General features: G+C 46.6%; 1 protein-coding gene across 2 annotated transcripts in view; it reads left to right on the forward strand.

The window, feature by feature from the left end:
* The window catches only part of AGAP3 (ArfGAP with GTPase domain, ankyrin repeat and PH domain 3), a 1,862,985-nt gene that overhangs the window by 579,918 nt on the left and 1,262,589 nt on the right, over positions 1 to 20,478 (forward strand). The window lies entirely within an intron of this gene.

Here is a 20,478-nt window from a genome sequence, read left to right on the forward strand (position 1 = left end):
TCTTGTGACACTTACCAACCTGATTGGTGCATTGGACCGCCCGGATATTTGGCGACAGCATCACCCATCGGCCCTGGCTACACTTTTTATTCCGCACCCCATTCAACTCACACACGCATTGACTACGTTTTTGCTACGGCGGCGGGTTGTTGCTGGATTGCAGGGATGAACGTACTGCCTCGCACTCTATCCGACCACTCCCCCTTAACTTTACGCTTAGTGATCCCTCACTCTGCGGGGTGGGAGCGTCGTTGGTCCTTTCCTGCTTCGGCCCTCCTTGACGAGGTGTTTCGCGCTGAGGTCCAGGAGGCCATTACGGAATACTTTGCCCTAAACACTGGATCGGTGCCGCACTACTCCACCCTCTAGGACGCCTTTAAGGTGTTCATACGGGGATTCATTATTTCCAAGTAGGCAGGGATGTCGCGATCAAACCGGGGCAGCCTTGCAGGGGTGGAGGCTGAACTGGCCCTCTTCCGAGGACCCGACGGTGCAGACCAAGCGAAATGCGCTGTTGCTAGATTTTAATGACCATGTGAACAGTGAGGCGAATCTCCTTGGCAAACACTACTTGGCAAGGCGCCACGGCAAGGGTGAGCGCCCAGGCAGGACTTTGGCCCATCTGGTAAACCCCCCTAGAGGGGCTGGATATATTACGTCTATCGTCGGTGGGGACGGGACTGTTGCCACGTCTGCTTTGGACATTGTAGCGGAACTTGTGGCCTATTACCGTTCACTCTACCCCACCACACTGCCGGAGGGATTCTTGCAGCACCTTTCATATTTGGAGGAGGTGGCTATGGTCTGGCTGACCAAGGGCCAGGCTGAATTCTTGGCGCACCCCTTCACCGTTGATGAAATTTCGTGGGCAATAGACGAACTCTCTGGCTTTAAGGCCCCAGGCCTAGATGGCCTCACCGGGGTATTTTATAAAGCGTATAAGGAATGTTTAGCGTCCCAACTCCTGGAGGTGTTTGCTGAGGCGTTGGAATCGGGCACACTCCCACTTACCATGTGCGAGGCGGCCATCTCCTTGATACTTAAACCAGGCAAAGATCTCACGCATTTCTCGTCCTATCGCCCGATATCCCTCATAAATTTTGATAACCAGGTTCTGGCCAAAACGCTCTGCTAGAGGCTATCGTTATTGATGGACCAAATTCTCTCCCCGCTGCAATCGGGGTTTATACCTCACAGTTCTACCGCTCTCAATCTTCGCACGGTGTTCTCTGTCATTAACCGTATTGAGCCCACCACAATGCTGTGGTTGCGCTGATAGACACGGAAAAGGCCTTCGACTCCCTCGAGTGGCCTTTCCTATTGGCATCACTTCATAAACTTGGCCTTCCTTCTAATTTCATAGCCATCATTACCCTGCTGTATTCTTCTCCTACAGCACGCCTCCGGGTTAATGGGTCCCTCTCTCGTTCCATTCCCACCACCCGTGGTACCCGCCAGGGTTGCCCCTTGTTCTCGCTCATGTTCATGCTCATGTTCATCATCGCGATGGACCCTCTGGTCCGACACCTCCAAGAAAAACACTTGTTTCGTGGCTTACAATTCCCAGCCTGTCCGCTGCTGATGTCTCTGTACGCGGATGACACGACACCCACAAAATAATCTTCAGCCTTTGATTGATGAAATAGAACGTTCCGGTTCCGTATCGGGTTTTAAAATCAATTGGGGAAAGTCGGTATTGTTTCCCATAACTGATGCGGCTGCGGCCTACGGCACTGAATATCCTTTGCGGGTGGACCGAGAGACTACCAAATATCTGGGGGTGCACTTACACCGGGATAAGGGACAAGTTGTACAGTTGAACTATGGACCACCTATTGAACAGCTCTCCTCGCAAATAGATAGGTGGATACAACCGCCTCTCTCTATAGCTGGACGTATCACCCTTATTAAAATGAAAGTACTACCGCATTTTCTTTACTATTTTCGCACTATACCCATTCCGCTCACCAATGCATTTTTTGCCCATCTACGTGGTCTTCTCATACGTCTGGTGTGGGCGGGCCGCAGACCCCGGGTGGCTTGGGACACTCTTACCCTCCCGTATACCCGGGGAGGATTTGCAGTTCCAGATCCCCAAATGTATTTTCTGGTGGCGCAGGCGCAATATGCCCACCATTGGTTCCTTCCTGATGGCAGAATGCCTTACACACAAACGGACAAGGAGCTGGCTGCCCCAACGCCTTTAGCATCCCTACTCCCAAAGGGAATCCCCTCGATGCCCATGACATTCAGCCCCTAGCCACAACGTGTTGGGCTTGGCGTAAGCTGAATAGACTATACGGGTCCGGTCCCCTTTACTCACCTGCACTTCCGCTTGCCAATAACCCCTTTTTGCCGTTAACAACTGATATAGGGGTGCTTGTGACCTTGGCCAAACTGGGGCTCGACACCTTTGGTTCCTTATTCCCGGACGGTCGGACACGTAAGCTGTCTGATTTGACACAGCTTCCTGGGCTCACCGGTGTGGATACTCTTAATGTGGCTTGGCTCCACTGGACGCTGTGCGCTACCTTCGCTACTTACCCTGCCCCTCATTATGGCTTACCCCCGCTCACCCTCCTTATAGCTGACACTGCGGGGCACATTTGGTCACAAGACATGTATGGCACTCCGGCCGGGACGGGATAGCGGGGCACGTCAAAGATGGGAATCTGATATCGGACGTCCCCTTATGGACGAGTGTAGGAGAGTAGGATCTGCACTTATGTTGCCCCCACTTTTTTTTCTGATGTATACACTGGTTTCTGGCTATAGTCTGGCTGGGCAAAAAAGGGAGTGGTGATGGACGGAGCATCAGAACCAATCAAACACTCACACCCAGTCAACAGATCTGGGTTTGATCCATCACCGTTCTTTAGCCCACTCTGCCACCCCAGTTCAGACATGGCCATATGCAAATCAGTCTGACCCTGTGCCTCATGGGAACAGTCCAGCCCGAACTGCCAAGCCATACCTTCCCTGGACCGGAAACAAGCTTCCTAGGACCGGTTTCTGGCATTTCAGCCGTCTTCAGCCAGGCTTGCTTGAATCCAGTGGCAAAGTGAGCAAGGGACTCACGTCTGAGCATACCCTGCCAGCTTATGGCGAACAAAGCGGTACAAAAGGGGGTGGTGATGGACGGAGCATCAGAACCAATCAAACACTCACACCCAGTCAACAGATCTGGGTTTGATCCATCACCGTTCTATAGTCTGGCTGGGTCCCAGCTAATCAGGGCCCCAGTCTCTCTGTTCTCTCTAAACGACTTGGTGTGCATATTAGATGCACTAGTGATTGGATACTGTGGTACCCTATGAGCCCCTAGTATATGGTACCTTAGGGCATAGGTACTTCACAGGCCTACCAGGGGCTGAAGCATGTCTTATGCCACCCCTGGGAAGCATTCTCAATCTGACACCACAGGCCTGCTACTGCAGTCTGTGTGTGGTAGTGTCAGCACTCCTCCCTGAGATATAGGTTTCTATATCTCACCATACACACACATATAAACCTATGAGCCACCCCATGGCAGGCCCTATCAATCCTGAGGGCAGGGTGCGTGGTTTACAATGTGAGGGGGTAACAACTCTTGATTGACTGCATCAAAACATGTCGTGTTAGGTGTCAAACAACTTGGAATCATACCCCCACATCAGTCCATGATGTGGGAGCATGATCCCACCCTTCTAGAGGGGACGACATGTAAAACGATAGAAATCCTATAGAGCCCTGGCATCACAAAATGGATGCCACCAGCACAGACACTGGGCTGCCCTCCTGCTGCTGACTGAAACTCGCAGTGGAGGAAGCCCAACAAAAGGCATCCTGTCACTGGGAGGTGTCACCACCTTCCAGACAGGATTTAGTGTATTGGGCCTGGGTGGGTGCACTCCTAGAGTGCTTTGAAGTCCTGCACTGGGGGAGCAGTAGGTTCCTCTGTGCATATGCCAGCTCAAACCGATTCAGAGGCTACCTGTCCCTGCTCTGGCGTGAAACTGGACAAAGGGAAGTGGGTGTAACCACCCCCTCCCCTGACCCTCCTAGAGGAGTGGTCATAGAGCTAGTCCCTCCCCTACCTTCACAGTTACTGGTGTGGGGGTATGATTCCAAAGCGTTTGACACCAAACACGACATGTTTTGATGCAGCCATCCCAAAGTTAAGATTTACCGCTAGGTTATAATGCACTTAAGAGTATATGGTTTAACGGCATCCACAAACAGCTACAGAGAATAGACTCTGAGGGCTGCAGAGGGGCCCTGCTCAGGCAGAGGCACCCCCTCACATGGAAACCAAGCACCCTGCCCTCAGGATTGATAGGGCCTGCCTTAGGGGTGACTGATTGCTAACACTGCCTCACCCTGGCTGCAGTAGCAGGCCTGTGGTGTCAGATTTAGTCTGCTTCCCAGGGGTGGCATAATACATGCTGCCGCCCCTGGTAGGCCTGTGAAGTACCTATGTCCTTGGTGCCTAAGGTACCATATACTAGGGGCTCATAAGGTACCACAGTATCCAATCACTAGTGCATCTAATATGCACTCCAAGTTGTTTAGAGAGAACAGAGAGGCTGGGGCCCTGATTAGCAGGGACCCAGCCAGACTATAGCCAGAAACCAGTGTAAACATCAGAAAAAAAGTGGGGGCAACATAAGTGCAGATCCTACTCTCCTACAGATATTATCACACAACCTTGCAGTTGGAACAAGTGGCATTGTTGACTGTGGTCTTTACCTATTTTCCCACCCCTGGGTGGCTACCTTGCTGTGATGCACTTATCATCTGACTATTGGTGCCTAAGGGTCTAAATGACCAGCTACTGTGAGGGAAACATACAAACCCACTGCAAAACTCTAAAGGCACATGGGCGCCCAACATTCTGTGTGCCTACTGTCTGGGCCTGCTTCTGACGGTTGGGTGTGACATCTGCAGCTTTTCTCTGAGGTGGATGTTAACTTTCTGCACAGGGGAGACATAAATCCATGAAAGATACTCCGGGTCGGGTGGAATGTGGCTGGCTCTGATGAAACACCACAACAGTTGGTGGAATATGGCGACTCCACCTACACCAATGACCCGGGGAAATCAGGTAAACTCCCTGGTAATAAACTGGACCAAGTTTTATCTGCCAAGATGTATATAAATCTGACGACTGTAGTCATGATGATGATCGGAAACTGGCTGATCTGATCTATTGCAAGAAGAGCGTGGTGGGGGAACCATGCTCTTCAATGGATAAACTTCAGAAGCACATAACAGACTTCACTAGTATTGTAAAACTGCTGAACCAGGGAGCTGAAGATGTAGAGGGCCGCACTAGGTAAACCAATTTACGAATAGTGGGGCCGCCTAAGGAGTCCAAAGGGACAGACATGGTTGCATATCTCAAAATATGGCAACGCACAGAGTTGTCTCCAAGGGGTTTGTCACAGTTTTAGAGCCGGAGAGAGCACATAGGCTAGTGGGAAGGCACATACCACAGGGAGCGTAACCCAGACTGGTGGTAGTCCATCTGCTGCATTCCCAATATCGTGAACTCATACTTAAAAGAGCTCAATTGATGGGGCACTTTCAAATTGAAAACAGATTAGTAGTTTACTAAACAATGGCTGAAACATTAAAGGATATCTTTTCTAAAAGTCAAAAAGAGCATGGGATAAGCAGGCCTCAGACATGCTGTTCTTTCTAGTGCGCCTAAGAGTGATGCTGGATGGCCATTTCCTCTTGTTTGACGGGAAGACCGCCTCCCCTGAATAGACACCCAACTAGAATGCAGGTGGAAATAGAAAGAGCATCTGTGGTTGCTATGGCTTCGTAATATCGGCAACAGACACCACCGATTCTGAGCTGATAATCGAAAGAGCCAATGTGGCTTGGAACTGACCCCCAGAACAGTGAATGGTCTATATTGCTCCTTTGCTAAATACCTGCTTCATGGATAGCTGCGATCTATTTTAAAGATCTGAGTGGTCCTAGATTATATAAAATACTACCTAGCTCCACAGAGTCAGTGGATAGCTAAACAGCAGCGGTCAGTGCAGGTAAGCGCAGTGGGGCAGTGGGGTGGGGGGGATGTCGACAGACAACCGAATAGAATGTATTTTTTTAATTTTCCCTATTCCGTCGTCTGTCGACATCCCTCCCCCCCCCACCCCCCGCCCCACCGGGCTTACCTAAACCTGCCTCTGTTGTAGCTAAATGACTGGCAGGAGACAATTTAGAGGACTTAGGAGATGTAGGAGGGCCTCTGCGAAAGAGAGCTCTAGTGGCACTGACGGTAGGAGTGGTCCTGCGAAGTGTTTCATGTTCGAGATATCTGAAAATAGCATTATGATGCTAAAAATTGATCATTAAAAAAAACAAGCAGAATCCATTGTACTAGCGCTACCACTGGTGGGATTTCCTGGATTTCTTTGCTAGAGGAACGTTCTTAACAAAGCGAAAGTTAGAGGAGTGGCCCACAGCGGGTGTAGCACATTAGGGGATTGTTACACGGAAGGGAGGTTCAGAAGCTTGGACTCAATGATAGAAGACCTGCCGTCCCCCCAATTTTTAGTTTATGGGCTTCTGGCAAGAGCAACAAGACAATTGTGGCGATACACTCAGAAGGAACCACAGACTCATGATGTATTTCAAGTATGTCTTACATCTGGAACTGGTCTCCGACTTATATCCTGGATATATAGGGCCTCTAAAATCCTGTTGATGGGCTGTGCGCACTTCGCAACACACGTGGGAGTATATTGGGCAGACAGCTTATTGATAAGGAGTGGGACCAGGTTTTGGTACACATTCACAGGATATTAAACTCCAGATTTAAGTTCACCCAGTTTAATTATTGACACAATATGTACCTCATACCCCACAGATTGAATATCGTAGCTAGCACAGCTGATAAGAAATACCCTAGGTGCCAACTACTTGATGCAGACTTCATACATATCACCTGGTCTTGTCTGACTATCAATGAGTTTTGGACAATGGTCACAGAAGATCGAGATAAACTGCTGCACAGAGGTAATTTGTTAACTCTCAAAGTATGTATGCCAAAAACCAATTTGGTTTGGCAACAACTTCTTGAATCTTGCACTTGTATTGGTGAGATGCGAGTCAATGTGGTTTTGGGACACCAGGTCTCACTGTGCTTTGCGCCAGCAGACGCTTCACCTGCAACGAGGGGGCGGGCTCTACACAGTGATATATACCGCAGCCCCATTACCCGTGGCACTGGATGCTGGGTCAGTGTGCTTTTAGGGACTCTAAGTTACAGCGTGATTCACACCAGGAGAGACTACACCAGCAAAGAAGAGGCGTACACTGCACAGCACTTTGTGGTGCAGCCCCATTACCCGCGGCACGGCCTGTGCCTGGGCGGCCCCGTCCTGCACCCATCAGTGCCAAGCAGTGCAGGGCTAACTCCCTTGGCTCTGCATGTTACATTGGCCGGACATTGACTGGTAAGCCTATTTACGTGGCACTGTCTCTCTGTTTATGGTCAGTTTTCATCTCCTGTAACCCCGGCTTGTCTAATTGACTGATTGGTGTCTTGTGACACTATTTGTCCCTCTTATTACCTGCGCCTCTCTCACATATCATGGGCAAAAGGAAAGCGACCAATACTTCTCTGGTTGTTGAGCAGGAACCAAAATCAGAGAGACATCATGCTGCAGAGAACTGTGCCTTAAATTAATAGATGAACTGATCGTCGAGGTTTAGGACATGCTTAGTAGTGGGAGATCCCTCATTGCCACACCTGTACCCAGGAGAGTGACAACAAAGATTGCTCAGTTTTACAAGGGGAAGGGCAATTCATTGTGTGTCTGCTCATGTGATAAAGACCTTTTCATTGCTGATACTAACTTGGAGAAGAAGCTGAGGCCCTTGGACACAGCTATTGCACCTATTTTACACATGTGGAACCATCTCCTAGGTTATCCCCTTTCCTTTAACTAATTGTGCAACTGTACTAACCGATGCAAGGCCCGGCTGAAAGTTGGTTTGGATACTGTTGTACTGTTTTACAAGGGAAGGGCAATTCATTGTGTGTCTGCCCATGTGATAAAGACCTCTCCATTGCTGATATCAACTTGGAGAAGAAGCTGAGGCCCTCGGACACAGCTATTGCACCTATTTTACACATGTGCAACCATGACTCCCAGGTTATCCCCTTTCCTTTAACTAATTGTGCAACTGTACTAACCGATGCAAGGCCCGGCTGAAAGTTGGTTTGGATTCTGTTGCTGCTTACATTGATTGGATGATATCCAGAGTATGGCTGTGCATCTTAGAACCAAACTTAAGACAGTTTAAGATGTTGTCCTTTCTTTAAATACAACAGAGTTGGATCTTATTGCAATCAAAAATGGCCTAATGGAAAAGCTTTTGGTTAGAGAGTCTTGTATTAATCACACCTGTGTTAATACACAGCCCTCTCACACGAAGCGGGCTATGGGGCTTTAATACATGATGTCTCCTATTCATATTGCCCCATGCCCACACAGACAATCCTCATTTGTCCTGCCTCTACTCTCCGATCTATAAGACAAGGAGTACCCAAATGGCTATAAACACCAGTTTTGATAATCCCAATACTGGCAATCCTCATAGATCTCTCCTTCCTCACCCTTTGATATCAAGGCATTTGATCTTGCCCACTCAAACTAGGGCCCATATCGATCCCTCATCTGGGAATGAGCTCCTAGGGGATTTCCCCCAGGGGTGACATGCTATATCTTCTGCCCGATTGTAAACCCTATGTGGTGATTTTAGTGGATGTGCCCCGACTCAAATCAAACATTCATGAGGGGTTCCTGCAGCTTAAATACAAAGTAGTTAATTGTATTTCTACGAGAGCAGGGGCTGATGCAAGAATCCACACTCCGATAATTATGGTCCGAAGAGTGGGGTGGGTTGGTCGCGAACCCAAGTTGTTTAATGATGATTGTATTGTAATGAATTTCAGGTTGGCTGTAGGCAGAATCTTAGCTTCTTCCCAAGGTATAGCAGAATCATGTATTGGGTTGCACCCGTTGAGGTTTTTCTAAAATTCGGGGATTGGTCTTCAGGCGAATGGCTGCCATCATCCCGGGAGTTCCTAGATCCCCAAGCTACAAACATTAAGTCCACCAGGGAGCAGTCCCTGTTTTTTACCTCCTGTGGTAAGTTGCCCCCATCATCCCCTAGTGTCTCAAGATCTTCAAGTATCTCATAGTAAGTCGCTCAGGGAGAACATTGTCCCTTTGACCTCTTCTGGTTTGAGATCCTTGATTTTCCTGAGGGGTTAGATTGACTACCTCCCCTCTAAGCTTAGGGATGACTCAATAAAGATGGGCGAGAAAGCTGAGAGTCATCTCAGAGTTCCCCACACTAATGACCTGCTTAGGTTTTTATCATGGAACATAGTAGGGTTGGAAGCTATGATCAAGAATCCAAATTGGCTAGTTTTATTAAATCCTTTCATATATTGGCCCTTAAGGAAATTTGGTCTTTTAAAACCATCTCTTTCATGGATTTGCCATTTTTTTTCCAGCCAGCGACACCTTCTCCCTCAAGGCGAGCCAAAGGGAGGTTTTGTATTTTAATCTCTTTAGCATTAAATTATGACATGACTGAGGTGGAGACCAGTGTTACTCTGATGCAATTTGCAGACATATCAGGACTGAGGGTCAATTGGACAAAATCTTGTGTTTTCCCCTTCCACCCGAATACTCTCAACCCTGAACTGAGGATAAGGGAGGCACATTGACCTGGCAACACCGCATGTTCAAATATCTGGGCATACAGGTATTTTTTTATTTATTTACTTGAGTTTTATATAGCGCTGGCTAGACCCAGAGGTATCCGAGCGCTTTACATGGGGAGAGTTACATAGGTTACAAGTTACACATTGCTACAGAAGGTACATCAATTACAAGTTACATCCGTTGGTTCAAGGCGTGTAGAGGGTAAGGGGGTAATGTAAAAGGGCGACGGGGAGGGAGATTAAGCGGAGAATTGTCACAAGGAAAAACAAAGCAGGCAGGGGGAGAGAGATTTAGGGGAGAGAGGAAAGGAATGGGGGAGGCAGGCAAAGAATGAAGGAGGGAAGAGGTGGGGGGTAGGAGACACAGCGAGGAGACGAGGAAGTAATTGTGTATGATGTCCGGCTGGGTGGGAGACGGCTCCCTGCGGTAAAGGGATCATTCCCAGTCTTCCATTTTGTGTGATTCCCTGGTCGTGGTGGACTCTCTCAGCGGGGTCGCTGAGACTCCAGGGCATAGATGCTGGATCCCTCTCCAACAAGGGGAGAGGAGTGCTTTGGTCATGGGCTCACTTAGAAGAATGAAGGAGGGAGGAGGAGGGGGAGGGGGTAGAAAACCCAGCGTGAAAAACAGTGTCCGACTTCCGGCAGGGTAGTAGACGTTCCCATTGGTAAGGGTATCAATCCCAGACCTCCACTATGTGAGACTCCCTTGTCACTGTGGACCCTCTCAGAAGGGTCTCTGAGACTCGAGTTACATCCATTGGTTCAAGGCGTGTAGAAGGGTAAGGGGATAATGTAAAAGGGCGACGGGAGGGAGATTGAGCGGACCATAGGCACAAGGATAAACAAAGCAGGCAGGGGAAAGAGATTCAGGGGCGAGAGGATAGGAATAGGGGAGGCAAGCAAAGAATGAGAGGGAAGAGGTGGGGGAGGGGGTAGGAGACACAGCGAGGAGACGAGGAAATCCAGGCTAGACCTGGAGGTATCAGCAGGCTTTACATCAGAATTAAGACGTGTTACAGTGTTACATCAATTAGTTACATTACAGTAGATCCGTTGCTAGTGCATTCAATAAACATAGAAAAACAAGATGAAGAACAAAACAATGTCTGATGTCCAGCTGGCCCCTTTGCTCACCTTTGGGGACCACACAGGGCGTAGACCTGAAATCGCCTGACCGGTGGCATTTTGAAGATAGGCGACATCACCCAGTATGTGACCTGTAGTGTCTTAATCAGTATTCTCCCTGGATTCCTGCAGTAGGGGCGATGGGGATATGGTGCAGCCCCAGAAGCTCTCAGGACCTCATTGCCTCTGCAGTCCCCCAGTACAGCAGCCCCGAACCAGGCCGGCAGCGCAGCCGCGTCTCCCCACAGTCACACAGCTGTGAGCCGTTTGGCTACGCGACTCATGCCTCCCCCCAGCTCTGAAGCCCCCGGCATAAGTTCCCACTTGGCGTCCAAGAGTCTGAGCCGCTCTCACCTCTCTAGTGGAAAGACCGCAGATGAGAGAGCGAGTAATTACGGGATCACTCGTCCATCGTCCACTCCATCCCGGCCCCCTCTTCTACAAAGTAGCCCGCCGGCTCTTCCACTGCACTGCCTGGTTTCTCCCGGCATTCTTCCTTGCGGCTGCAAATCTTGCATATATACCACTCGGCTGCAATGAGGACCGCCCCCAGTTCCGCTTCCCTCGGTCTGGATCTAGACGGACGTTGGAGCAGTCACCGCCGCTCCTGTAGCGTTATATCCAGCCTCGCACCAATCATCTGGTTGAAACACTTCTGGGCGGGCTCGGACCCCTGCTCCCGGACCTCCGACCAGTCACTCCACTTGTTCGGCCTCAGCGCCACCCTACAGCGCGGCCTCTCCCTTGCATCTTGCTGTGATTCTGTCCGGCCCTCGGATGGTCACCAGGACGTCCTCCGCTGATCGCCGTCGCCCCAAACTGGCACCCCAGGCGGCTGGATACTTCCCAAGGCCAAACAAGGGGCACCGAGACAGCCAGATCCCTGGGATCCATCTGTTTGAAATTCTGCGTGGCGGAGCTCCGTAGGAGAGCTACTGCACAGGCGCCATCTTGAAGCTCATCATTGAATAGCAAAGGTATACCAAAGTATGTCAGATCTTTTTGAGGGCAACAATATGCGCACAATCTCTTTTTGGAACACGCTCCCCCTGTCCCTGATGGGCAGGCTAGCCATCTTGAAAATAGTTCTCCTGCTGAGATGTTTATACACACTGAAAAATAAGATATGCCCCATACCTGCCTCTCTATTTCATCAGTTAAACTCCCTCCTCAACTCATTATTATGTGCAGGCACCCGCAGCAGAGTGGTGTTAACTACATTAAATCGGTCATACGATGGGGGGGTGGTCTGACGGTTCTTCGTCAGGACCTCTATTACTACGCAGCTCAACTTCAACACACAGTCATATGGCTTGATAAGGCCACCAATTGGGGAACCGGTTTACTGGAGGGCAGTGGCGAGTGGTCTCCCTGAGTTATTAATGGAAGGTAGGCATACCCCAGAGGATACCCCTTATGTAGTGAGACAGACCTCAGCCTGGCACCGATTCATAGTGGCAGTCCACGGCCGCTCTCCGTTCCATAAAGAACTCCCAGTATGGATTCTTAAGGCAGTCAGACAGATGTCACTCAATATGTCGTTTTGGGAATGGAGGGTTGGTGGCTGCAATCAATGGGGGGCACTCCAGCAGGGATGTGGAATTCCTATAGCCCGAAGCCCAGGACATATTGTTTAAGGTCAAGGGCAACAAGTTTTCATGCGTATTTTGCCCTTGGGAGAAGTAGGCCCAACCCCCTGCAGCACAAACCCTTTGGCTGCCAGTTTGCAGTACCACATTATGAATCAGGGAAGGGCAGAGTCTGAAGTTAAGGTAATATTTTTGCTCATATGTTAATGCTTTTCAAACTTGTATTGATGGTTCTTAATTGAAAGCCTTTATTATTAGTGTGAGCTCTCTAAGTAAATGTTGTAGGCTCCGACTGCATTACTGACAGTGGGTCCAGTATAAAAATATGTACAAACGTTTTCAAAGTTTAGCAATATGAGGCTTTTTGTATAATGCTCCTAGAATGCTCTCTGATTTGATGAAAATATTTGCAGAAGATTGAAAGAAAGATTAATGATTCTTTGCTTTCAAAATAAAATGTTCATAAAAAACATGAAAGCAGGAAACAAAACATTTTGCTAAACTACTGTAAAATTTCAGGTATCATTTCTTTGCAGCATCATTAAGTAACATGTGTTGATGCATGCTAGTATTTCCCAAAAATATTTGTAAGGGAAACTCAGTGTTACCAGTTTCAATAAGATTATCGGAAACAAAAATAAACAAACATTGGCAAAGCCAGTAGGTCTGAAATTGGTGGTCAGCTTTTTAGTTTTTCAACGTGTGACTTGTTTTGGCATGGTTTTTGTGAAAGCTTATTGGTGTGGGAACTAACGGGCCCTCCCCATCATAACAAACATTGGCAAAAGCAAAAATTGTTTTTTTTGGTCTCAAAAAGCACACATTGCCACAGTAGTTACTGGCACTGAACAAAACTACTTTGTGTGCCCATATGCTCCTTGTGAAAGAGGAGAATGCTGTCACTCACAGTGAAGCCAGCCGATAGAGAGAGAGAGAGAATTTTAATAAACGTAAAAGGTCACGGTCAACGCCAGACCAAATTAGGGGCCCAATTATTGAAGAAAGTTTCAAAAGTGCACCCATGATACATGTCCTTGCATTAAGTGCAGCTATATGGCTTTCAAGAATTCCCAAGAATTTACAGAAGTAGGACAAGAAATAGTACTATATTTATGAACTGCATTTTAGCATGAGAAAATAGGCATGTGTAGATTTGCTCATGTGAAAATCTGTGTGTTTGCAGGTTCACTTTCCCTCCAACCACTTTTTTCCCCAGCTCTGGAAGAAAGTTTACATCTGCCATTGTCAGGAGTACATTTCTTACATTTCTCAGTATAGTAAAAGATTAGAGAAGAGTTGTTGAAAAACCTTAAAACATGCAATTTAGTGGGTTTGCACAGACTCAAAATGGCATTCTAACCCTGGAACTATTGCTTACCACTACCTTCAGCCCCAGTATGTGGATCTGCGGAAACATGGTATCATAAGGGGATTACAAGTACTCAAACACTACTATGGTATGTGCCCTGACATAATCAGAGACGCTATATCTGAGCTCTCATGTAATGAGATTGCTGCCATAATTTGTCGCTGCATTAAATGGCACCAAAGGGGCAAGTGGATTTTGTTACAGGACAAGTAGATTTAAGAACCCACCTGCCCCATGGACAAGTAGATATTTTATGAAATTCCACACCCCTGCTCCAGGGGCGGCTCCTCCACTAGGGCAGAGGGGCGTCGTCCCACTTCTTTCTTGCAGTGCGAGAAGCAGAAACATAAAAGGGTAATAACTACCATTTTATGTTTCTGCTTCTCGCACTGCGAGAAAGCATAAGGTTTTGGTTGCGGGTGGGTGGGTTGGAGGGACTGCTCTGGGAGGGCTGTGAAGGGGAGGAGTGGTGTGCCCACTCCTAAGTACGCATGACTGGTTTGGTCGGTCCTCTGGGGCTGCAATGGAGAAAATGGCCTCCCCGTAAGCCCCTGGCGTCCCCACCAATCACAACGCTGCCATTGCAGCGTTGTGATTGGCTTAGGGGTGGGAGGCCTCCTGCTTCTTGTTCAGGAGAGCAGAAGACAAGAAAACGCGTGACCTGGCTGGCAGACTGGTACGTTTTTAAAAATGTATTTTTGAATGTACCCACCCCCGTGCAACACCCCCACCCCCTCTCCCCGCGATTAATGCCTGCCCCGACTTGAGCACTCTACCCAGGCAAAAATTTCAATTTCTTTTGATTCCACGCAAACAGACTTAAACTTAAGTCAGGGTAATTTTCTTGCAACATGCAGGACTGGCAGAGGTGGCTAAGCACATATGGCCAACTTATCCAGCAGCCCCACCGCCCTACTACAAGCTTGAGATCCTCCTCACATGCGGCACGAGCAGACACTTAATCACACTATTATACAAAGCTATGCGCTCAGACACAAAAGAAGCTCCTCTACAAGCCCTGACAGCCTGGAATCGAAACCTAGAAGCCCCGATAGAAGATAACGACTGGAAACGAGCCTGCGAGTTAACACACACTGTCTATAGTAATGCTTATTTTAGACTCATTCACTGCAACTATTTACAGAGAACTTATTTAACTCCAGTAGACCTTCATAAGACAGATCCGGCTCGCCCGGATACATGCCCATGGTGGAATTCAGAGGGAGCTACTTTCTGCACCTGGCATGGAACTGCTGCGCAGTTCACTCCTTTTGGCACTCTATAGTCGAGGAACTGAAACCGGCAACTCACATATCGAATTGAACCCCCAGTGTTGCCTATTGGGGCTGATCAAGCTACCACGGAAACGTAAGACAACTTAAAAATGTGGTCAGTTGCCGATGGTCTTGGCCTGACGCAGAGTAGCCATCACATGGCATTCTACACATTCCCCAGCACTTGAAGTGTGGCATAAAGATGTAGCAGAGTGGGCTCTAGCGGAGGAAGCACACATACCGCTAAGTAGGAGGGACAACAAACTAGAGCACGCCATAAGCACCTGGCGACAGTCTCTATGCATCTCCCTCCGACGAAGATTCGGATACAGAATCGTACCTAGGAGCGGGCAAGAACACCAAAGATATGGCCGAGAGGGTACATTGGGGGAAACATTGCAACAACCTGGACTAGACGGGCAATACTAATTGAGAAGCGGATATTCTGCAGGAAAAGTCAGGGGGAAGGGGTAAGAGGCACACAAATCTGATGCTAAAGTATTTTACGATGTCATGCACTTCTGATTTCCATATTTGTATTCATCATTATGATAATGGAGATGTGTAGCTTGATTTAAAACTGCCAATTGTTCTTTCTTTTGTTTATGGATGAAAGTGAAAAATAAAGTAAAAAAAAAAAAAACAAATCTGCCAAAACCAAAAGTAATTTTTGTATTAAATCGAAGATTGCCCAAGTGCTCTCCTTTACCTATTCTGGCATTTTGTTTGAAGGCAGGACCTCCTGGGGCCCCTCTTTTCTCTCAAAGAGACTCTTATGAGCAAGATTATGTGGGTCGATTCTGGATTTCAGCTCAAGGCAACCCAAAAAAGCTCTGATCTATATTTTATTTTATGTGTCTTTGCAACATGTTATGGCAGTGTTTTTTAGGGGTACCGGGATTGCAGCCCCATCCAGCTGAAGGAAAATAAGTTTGTCAGGCAGTTGCTGGTGGTCCCGCAAAGTTCCTCAACATTTTCCGTGTATGAGTAATTAGGTCTTAACTATATCTCAGATACCATCAAACTCAGGCCACTACTAGGCTGGATTTCGATCTGGCATAAGATTGAGACAACTCTTAATAGGTTGATAATCAGGGATTGTCTATCTCTGGGCAATTTGAAAGCGATTCCCTGGCTGAGATATATGAAGTCTGAACTTACTGCTGTTGGTCGCTCTAGCTTATTCATGCGCCCGATGAAATTGTCATGGCTGATTCTTTGTGGGTTAAACAGAATTTTTTATCACGCCTTCCTGTATCCAGCGATGGGATTGATATGCAGAAACCAGTTGCTCAATGCTTGATAAAGACTATTAATTCCATTGAGCCATATCTGACGTGGGTTAATAATGTTTATCACGCCCACTTTTATCCAGGTTCAGATGAATTCTTTTCTTTCTTCAATCAGCTTTCCCAAAGCTTGGGCTGTCGAAGGCTCTTTAGGACCATGCGAGTGTGACAAAATCTCGGCTCAGACCATTACACATGCTGTAATGTTTTGCACTTTATACACCGTGCCTTGGAAAAAAGATTCGGTGCCTATCCTTGGAGTGGCAGATTTTAAGCAATTAAGACCAGCATTGTTTCTCCTCATGTTGGGGGGCTATTTTCTAATCAATGTCAAAATCTGAAGGCCCTGCCCCTAATTTGCTGTTGTATTTGGTGTATCTCATACTGTTTCTGGGCTTTAGATTACTTTGGGGGTGATGGGCAGTGTGTCACTGTTTATCGCATCCTGACCATACACTTCATCCTTTTTCTTTTCCCCTTTGATGGAATTTGGGTACATGGAGGCCCGCTGGACATTCCTTGCCCTTTTGACTTAGTTATGGAGTGCACAGTTATTGAATAAGTTTTGAATTTCCTGTGTATTAGGTACTGTGGCTTCTATTTTGAACAGTGATCACATTTTTATGACTTTACTATGATTTTACAATATTTTTCTGTATTTTTTATGGTTATATTTATTTTAACCGAATAAAGAATTTATCTATCAGTGAGAAGAGCTATAGCGATACACTGGCGTTCTCCAGAAGGCCATCCGCATAGCCGCTGGAAAAATGAAATTAAAAAATGGGCTGTGGTAGAGGGTACCGCCTTGAGAACGCAAGAGTACTGAGTTCACAAAACGCCCATTGCTGAGAAATGAGCAGATTTGGTCACTGCTTTTGCAACAAAAGAATAGTCCTCCTCGGAAGCATTTGAGGTTGGCAGATGAAAGCACTCTGGTTCTATGTTCTTCTAAGACGGAGCTGAATGGTGATAAAAGATGAGCATTCAAGCATGAAATATTCAGATATTCACATTACAACATGAAATTATATATATATATATATATAGGACTGAACCGAACAATGTTGGTTTGAAAATAAACTGAGCACTACTTTGCACCAGCAAATACGTGTCCGTGTCTTTACTGGTACCGGCTGGTACTACGGAAGGTGGATTTGATATATATATATATATATAACACCATTAGTTATTGTTTGTTTATGTTTGGAAAAAGTTGTTGTCAATTATAATCGTTTATATGGCTTAAGGTACTTAATCTTACACTAATTAATTTTAGAATTAAAGAAAGTGGAACTTGCAAACAGGTACTGCACACAGGAGACTGGTAGGAAATATGAAGACACATGTACCTGGCTAGTCCTTTATGATTTACAAAAGTATGTGCCTAGTGAATAAAAACCAATAAAAATATATTTTAAGAAAGATATTTGATATCACAATGATTTTAGCAGTTCTTAAGCGACATGGAAAGACTGACCTTCCTTGGCAGGGCAGTGGGTCTTCTGATGTACCTAATAATGCAGGAGACAGACAATCTCCTGTGTTTGAATCTCAGCAGCGTGCTGTTGCATGTTTGACTCAAAAAGATTGAGGTTTGATAAATGTCTTGGAAGATGCCTTACAGAGGAGCTCAAGGTGCTGCTATAGTAGCAGGCAGTTAAAGAATAGTAGGTGATATTATGAGAAACATATAAACTTGTTCCGGGCTTAATTTGCTTGAGATTCTGGATTTTCCTTTCCAGTCTGCTAAAACTGACTTATCACTCTTATCTTTGTCAGGTTCCCATGGTCACACATTTCTAATTAATGAAGCGGTTTCCTCAACATGGTTCCATATGTGCATTATTATATAACTTAATGAAAATTTAGCGACCAGGCACTTCCTGGGCTCTCATCCAGATGCACATTCTCAGATCTTCAGTAACTTACGGTGACTAAACTTATTTAAAGAACTTTGGTTACTGGTTTCACTGGTTACTTCAACTCGAGGGCCCTTTCTTTATCCATAGACATATTTCCAGTGATGTACCCGGTAGGAACCTGAATTCCTTAAAATGGTGATCTTGTTAAAGTTCCTTGGATCAAACAAGCTCAGCTAGGTAGCTGCTCTTTTTCCGTCCAGGCTTCCACCCACTGGCACCACCTCACATTAGACCTTCATGCTCAACCTAACTGTGTTCTGGTTAGACAGAAACTAAAACCTAGATATTTTATTAGGTATCTTTCCAGCTTTCCTTAGTGTCAGGGCTGACCATTTGCTTGTAGGAGTGTGCTTTCCGAAATTGCACTAATTATTTCTGTGAAATATTGACTTTGTATTGCCTCACCTGATGGCTGTGCCATTTGGGTGTTGTTAAAAATTGGGTTGACTGGGGTATGATCACTTTTCAAGCAGCAACCACAATCTTAGTCGGGTAAGAAGCAGGCAAACCCTAAATTAACGTGTGCTCACCCTTTTGTAGCTTGGCACAGAGCAGTCAGGATTTGCTTAGAGTCAATGTGTAAAGCATTTGTGCAACACTTCAAACAGTGAAAACACCGCACAAAAAGATTCCACACCAGGTTAGAAAGATAACGTTTAATTTAATTAATGAAATGACCAAAACAACAAAAATCCAGTTAGTAGAAGATGAAATATGAATTTTTAAAGAATAAACAAAAAGACGCAATAAGCGCTTATGTGAGAGATCTGGTCGCGCCGGACCATGACAAAGTCAAAAGTTCAGGCCAACTGCAATCGAGTGCGGACCGGATACAGGGACCCTGTTAGGCCCGCTGAACAAAAGTGCCTTGATCCTGGCTGCATCTACGTCGAGGATGCCGGCTGAAGTGTTGCGTCTGTGTCGATCCATGCAGTGGGCCTATGAGCCTGTCCTGATCTGTGCATCAGCAATGATGCGTCAGCTCTGATGTGCACAGAAGTCCTCCCTTCCTTCCCTTGCTCCAGAGACATTACAGGGCGTGGTATGCAGCCATTTGTGTGGGAGGACAGTACACAGCCTATTTAGGTGTAAGTAAGAATGGTTCCAGCTCCTCTCCTCCGTCCGATCCTGCCAGGATGGCCCATCATGTCACTCTTAAGCTCCCATTGTGTGAGGCTGTCTAGGGAGAATACACAAAGCCCAGCTGTCATGCTCCCCAGAAGTGTATTAGAGGCAGGCAGCAAATGGCTCTAAAGTAAGAAAATGCCAATTTTCTAAAAGTGGCATTTGCGGAACTGAAATTTAAAATCCGACTTCACCATACGTTGATTTTAAATTGTAATTCCAGAGACACCAAACTTGAAAACTCCATCTCTTCGGAATTGGGAATTACACTTGAAAAATTTAATAAAGTTATCTCAATGTTATCCTATGGGAGAGATAGGCCTGGTCGTAGTGAAAAACTAATTTGAATGTTTTTCAATACCAGGACATGTAAAACTTAAAACTAGATGCCCTACCTTTTAAATATATTTCACCCTGCCATCTTGGTTATCCAGGGCCTTAGGTGTGATTTATATGTATTAAAAGGGAAGGTCTGAGCCTGACAGGAGGTTTATCTTGACAATTTGAAATGGCAATGTAAACTGCACACACAGTGCTCTGCAGTAGCAAATCTGAGCCATGCTTAGAGAACTGCTTAAGTGAGCGGCACAATCAGTGCTGCAGGCACAGTATTAGCATTTAATTTACAGGTCCTGGGCACATGCAGTGCACTTTACTAGGGGCTTATAAGTAAATTAAATATGCCAATTGGGGATGAGCCAAAATTACCATATTTAGGGGAGAGAGCACAAGCGCTTTAGCAGTGGTAAAGTGCACAGAGACCTAAAGCCAGCAAAAACGAGGTCAGAAAAAGTAGAGGGGGAAGGCAAAAGGTTGAGAGGGGAGATAACCCTAAGGCTGTCAGGTCTAAGAGGCGTTGAAATAAATATGGTGTGAAGCAGCTTGCCCTCCAGAGTTTGTCTTTAGTAGTTAGATCATTTAACAGGCTGTAGAAGTTATAGGTATTGTTGCAGGACTTGCTGTAAACAGTGTTCTCGAAGGACATTGTGAATGGTAAAGTCACAATGTAGAAGTAAAAACTATTTTTTAGTAACCTCTACGAT

This window comes from Triturus cristatus, chromosome 10 (genome assembly GCF_964204655.1).
Source record: "Triturus cristatus chromosome 10, aTriCri1.1, whole genome shotgun sequence".
NCBI classification, from domain to species: Eukaryota; Metazoa; Chordata; class Amphibia; order Caudata; family Salamandridae; genus Triturus; species Triturus cristatus.